Source organism: Schistocerca serialis, chromosome 5, assembly GCF_023864345.2.
Source record: "Schistocerca serialis cubense isolate TAMUIC-IGC-003099 chromosome 5, iqSchSeri2.2, whole genome shotgun sequence".
Lineage (NCBI taxonomy): Eukaryota > Metazoa > Arthropoda > Insecta > Orthoptera > Acrididae > Schistocerca > Schistocerca serialis.
In genome coordinates this window covers 560,230,561-560,236,506 of record NC_064642.1, presented here as the reverse complement: position 1 = coordinate 560,236,506, position 5,946 = coordinate 560,230,561, and positions in this window count along the sequence as shown.

The window sequence follows — 5,946 nt, the reverse complement described above, 5'->3', positions numbered from 1 at the left end:
ATCGTCTAGGAAAAGTCATAGAATCAGTATTGCCTTGCATGTTTCCACATTTTTCCATAAACCAAACTGACCTTCCCTAAGGTTAGCCTCTACCAGTTTTTCAATTCTTCAGTAAATAATTCGTGTCAGTATTTTTCAACCAGTCATTCCTATGAACACCTGCCTTCTTTGGAATTATCTTATTCTTCCTGCAGTCTAAAGCTGTTTCGTCTGTCTCGTAATTATATCTTCCACACCAGGTAGAATAATTTTGTCATGGTTGGCTCTCCAAAGAATCTCAATAATTCTGAGGCAATGTCGTTATTTCCAAGGGCCTTATTGGCCTGTAGGTCTCTCATTGCTTTGTCAATTTCTTCTCGCAGTATCACTTCTTCCCTGTCATCCACATCTACTTCTTCCCTTTCTACAATATTGCCTTCAAGTTTGTTTCCCTTGTATCGCCCCTCTACATATTCCTTCCACCTTCTAGCTTTTCTTTCTCTGCTTAGTACTGGATTGCTATTTGAGCTCTTGATACTCATTCAGCTGCATCTCTTTTCTCCAAAGGTTTCTTTAATTTCCTTACAGACAGCATCTATCTCTCCTCTAGTCAGCCTTGCATTTGTCCTTCATCAATTTGTGCTTAACCTTTTTGCACTTCCTGACAATCTCATTTTTTATGCATTTGTATTCTCTTTTGCGTGCTTCATTTGCTACATTTTTATATTTTCTCTTTCCATCAGTTAAATTCAGTATCTCCTATGATACCCAAAAATTTCGATTAGGCCTTGTCTTTCTACGTATTTGCTCCTCTGCTGCCTTCTCTGTTGCATCTCTCAAAACTACTTATTCATTTCCTACTGTATTCCTTTCCCCTGCTGTAATCAATCATTGCCTATAGCTCCCTCTGATATTCTCTGGTTCTTTCCACTTATCAAGATCTCATCTCCTTAATTTCCTACGTTTTTGTAATTTTTCTTGTTTTAATCTACAGTTCATAACTAATAAATTATGATCAGACTCTACATCTGCTCCTGGAAATGTCTAACTGTTTGAAAATTGGCTTCCAAATCTCTGTCTTACCAATACATACATTGAGGTAAGGAAAGTAATGGGATAGCGATGTGGACATATTCAGAGGGCGGTATTATCATGTACACAAGGTACAAAAGGGTAATACATTGGCAGAGCTGTCATTTGCACTCAGGTGATTCATGGCCACACAATGGGAATTAACGGACTTTGAGAATGTGGTATGGCAGTTGGAACAAGATGCCCGTAACATTCAATTTCGGAAATCGTCAGAGAATTCAGTATTCCGAGATCCAGACTGTCAAGGGAGTGCCGGCAATACCTCTCACCAAGGATAATGAAGTGGCCTAACGGCCTTCATTTAACAACCGAGAGCAGCAGCGTTTGTGTAGAGTTGTTAGTGCTAACACACACGCAAGACTGCGTGAAATAGCCCCATAAGTCAGTGTCGGATGTAGGAAGAACGTATCCATTAGGAAACTGCGGCGAAATTCGGCGTTGTTGAGCTAGGGCAGCAGATGACCGTTGCTAGTGCTATTGCTAACAGCACAACACCACATGCAGTGCCGCTCCTGAACTCATGATCATTTCACTTTGACCCTAGACGACTGGAAAATCGTGGCCTGGTCAGATAAGTCTCGATTTCCTTGGTAAGAGCTGAGTGTAGAGATCGAATGTGGCTCAGACCCCAGAAGCCATGGACCCAAGTTGTCAACAACACACTGTGCAAGGTGGTAGTGGCTCCATAATGGTGTGGGCTGTGTATACATGGAATGGACTAGGTCCTCTGATCAATCTGAACCGATCAGTAACAGTAAATGGTTATGTTCAGCTACCTGGAGATCATCTCGTTGTTGTTCCCAAACAACAATGGAATTTTTATGGATGTTAGTGTGGCATGTCACTGGGCCACAGTTGTTCGCAACTGATGTGAAGAACATTCTGGACAATTCAAGTGAATGACTTAACCACCCAGATCACTTGAAATGAATCTCACTAAACATTTATGGGATGTAATCAAGAGGTCAGTTCTTGCACGAAATCCTACACTGGCAACACTTCCACAATTATGGATGGGTAAAGAGACAGAATGACTCAGTATCTCTACAGCATGCTTCTAACGACTTGTTGAGTCCATGTTTGGATGTGACTATGTCTTATTTTTAATTTAATTCTGAGATATTATTTCTTCTATGTTGACTTGTCGAATACCTGGTAGAAATGTAAAGAATGTAAGTCAGGTGTACACACAGTAAATTTCATAAATTTAAAATTGATGAGTCTAATCATGGCACTCCATGAAGTAAAACTTCTTTTCTCACTTTACATTGGTTCCTTTGTTGGTTGGTGGAGGAGACTAAATGGTGAGGTTATTGGTCCCATCAGATTAAGGAAGGATGGAGAAGGAAGTCGGCCATGCCCTTTCAAACGAACCAATTAGAGAAATCACACAAAACCTAAATCAGGATGGCCGGATGCGCGTTTGAGCCATCGTCCAGTGTACTAACCACTGCACCACCTCGTTTGGTACATCACCAGGCAGTATGTTGTGCTGCAAGAAACGGAATTTTTGATCAGTATGTTTTTGCCTGTTATGTAAAATATTATTGGAATAGCTTCACTTTTCTTGTCCTTGTAAATAATGTACAGAAGTAGGCACTCTGCCAAGACGAGATTCATGTGCAAAAAACTGTGTCTGTGGCAATGTAGTCACATTTGTTTGTCTTGAAATTATGGAATTTTGTAAATATGCTCCATGTTGAGACAATTTGACATGGATTTCCTGGCGTGAGAGTTCAGTGAGGTACACACCTCGCAGGACCCCTCCAGAGGGACACAAGTAGGACAATGCAAGTGGTTGGCTGGATGGGAGAGTGCCAGCCAGTCTACACTCAAACCATTCTCACAGAGTTGTGTCTTGGGACACTGGGACACTCCACTGCTGCTTTCCTAAAAGCATCATGTCTTTAGTTTTTGTGTGGAATACTGTGTGCTACTTTGTTGAAACTGAAATATTATTTTCCATTTTAAAATCTCCCCACCTAAGATATTGATAGTGCCACAGTCACATTCCTTTTTATGTTCCTTGGGCTTAAGGATAATTCACACCAGCTGTCATGGCACCGTCACATCACAGCACCATCATGTCAAGGTGTATTCATATCACCTCACCTAATAGCATGTCACGTCCATTCAAGTGATGTGATCTCTATTTGCATGGTTGCCCTAAACCGTTTTTTCGTGGGAGTTGTGATCATCTGAAGATGACTTTCATCTGTTTTTACACACAAAATGCATGTACACAACAGAATATCTTATATACGTGGATGGTGGAGTCCACATTTGTATGACAGTGACATATGTTTGACTCAAATGGTTTGCAGCTTGCATAAATGCAAAACAACACAAAAAAGAGAGTAGGTCTATAAAATGTCATTATGTGGTACAGAAAGGGAATTTCACACGCTATAATGGAGCTCAGGGAAGAGGAATCTGTATTTTATAAGTATTTTAGGAAGTTGAAGCGCCAGTTTTTTCATTGGTTACGCCAAATTGCACCCAGAATCGCTAAAGCGAACACAGTGTTATGAGCTGTCATCACATCTCGTGAAAAATTGGTCTGTGGAAGATTTAATTGCCAGTCCAGTGCAAATTTTTGTGCATTAGTCGTATCTCTTTCAAACCTTTCCCTGGAGGACTTATACGTTTTCTCCACATCTTTTATTGGCATAATCTAAATCATTTCAGGCAGGGGGGTTACCTTCATAGTCTCGTATGTTATTGAATTTAGCATATGTTATAATACAGGAGTAAGTATGAAACAAACATTTTTTTGTTTTCTCCAAAAAAATTCCTGCCCCAAGATACAGGCCTCAAATGATGACACTGTGAACATCATTTTGAAGATGCGAATTTCGGATTTTTTTTAGAAAAATGCTCTATCTCTGTAACAGTTCTAGATTTTTGTTAGAGTTGTTTTTATTTTAAAGATAATTGCTTTATGATTACAATGGTATCCTCCGTTTAGCCATATCTATCAAAGTTCTTTTACTGTCACCTTTTGAATTTTTTTACAATTTACAGAAAAAAATTTTTTTTTCAAAAATACCGATCCAGAAAAGTTAGATTTTTTTCTGTTGATTAGTACCATGTAGTACTATATTCTCTGTACAGGTGTGCTTCCACTTTTAAGTTGGACAAGTTTTATTTCAAAAAATCATTTTTTTATCTTTCAAGGGTAATGCATGACTTCATTGAAGCTGTTTTCTTACCAATTTATTTGTTACAATGTTTGTTTGTATTGTCTATGTTGTAGTTATTTCTTATCACTTTCATTGTTGCAGATATTTCTTACACTTTATTGTAGTCTCTCGTCAGTTTTTTGCTGTGGTTGTTCATTGCAGGTTTATGTATTGTAGTTGTTCAGTGATAATTTGTATACTGAAGAGGCTTCTAAGAAATCTGAGACCATCCAGTGAGTTCTGTGTATTTGTGAGGAATTTCCATTTGACACAGTTGCAGTGTGTTTTGTGAAAAGGACTGTTTGAAATGTATTCTGACTGGGGCCACAGGAGCGTGAAGTGTGCTAAATGTTTGCTCATCCATAAAAGTGTGACATATAAGGCAAACAAAAAAACAGACTTTGTTCAGGTTGGGAATAAGTGTTCTTATTTGAAGACTCTGTTTCAAAGTGAAGATATTTCCAGTGATGACTTTTTGTGTTCCAAATGTTTTGACAGAATAACAACAATGATAGTATCTGAACAAGGTAAAGCCTCACATGGTACAGATGAGGCAGATTTTGCATCAATACAGGAAGAATTAAATACCTTGAATCAATCATCTACAGAGGTAGCCCTGTTAGTTAACCGTGATCAGTGAAGTCGAGTCATAAGCTCTATGCATCAAGAAAAGTGCACAGAAATTACTAAAGCTATGGATGAATAAACTACAGAAAAATTGACCACACTCTTCAAACCAAAAATTCCATCTTCAGAATGAAATGAACCAAAGCTCTCTTGCACCTCTTGCCAGGAATTTTTCACAAATATCAATTCAGCTGTTGAATATTGTGCATCCTACTGTGAAAAGGTGCAAGTTTTAACTATTATTTCAGAGACATTTTCAAAGAAAACAGTTTGAACCACATTCCATTAGCATCAAAGTACATGGTAGACAAATCAAGAAATTTGATGTCTGTAAAAGGAGTCTTTGGAAGACCAGATCCCTATTATGGTCATCCTGTAGAAGCAGCTCAAGTTCAAATAGTGCCAACAAAAAAGACATTATAACTGCAACAGTTGAAGGTCAAAAATTTGTGAAAGTGAAGACACATATGACTCTCAGTATTAAAGAAACTTTTCCAATTTGTAAGAGCAACTATAGAACTTCACATAGTGGAAGATCAAAATTTTATGTCCTATGACCTAAGTGAGTAATTCCATTTCCACCTAGAGATGTCTGCTTATGTGTGTACTGCGCGAATTTTGAACATTGTGTGGTAACTTTGAAGAACTTCCTGGAGCACGTGACATATAACACCTTGGTTGGGCGTGTGAAGTCATTATTAGTCTGTGATGTACAGTGAGAGACTTGTTTGTTTGAAGAATATGACGACTGACCTGGAAAGGGAGGACTGTCTTTACAAACACTTAGCCTGGAAGGTGTAGCGGTAACTCTGAATAAATTACATATGTGACATGAGAGGAAAATAAACTAAATAAGAAAACTGTTGCCTTTGACAGTTTCGCTGATGACCTTGGCAAATGGTCAATGAAAGCAGTAACACACCAGCATCTGAAGAAACTGCAAGTTATTTTACTGTGAACTGGTCTGTAATTCTCCCACAAGATGTACAAGGGTATCATTGGAGTAATGACCAGGTTTCAATTTTTGTAGGAGTGGTATATTTTCAAAACAAGACCACAAGTGTTG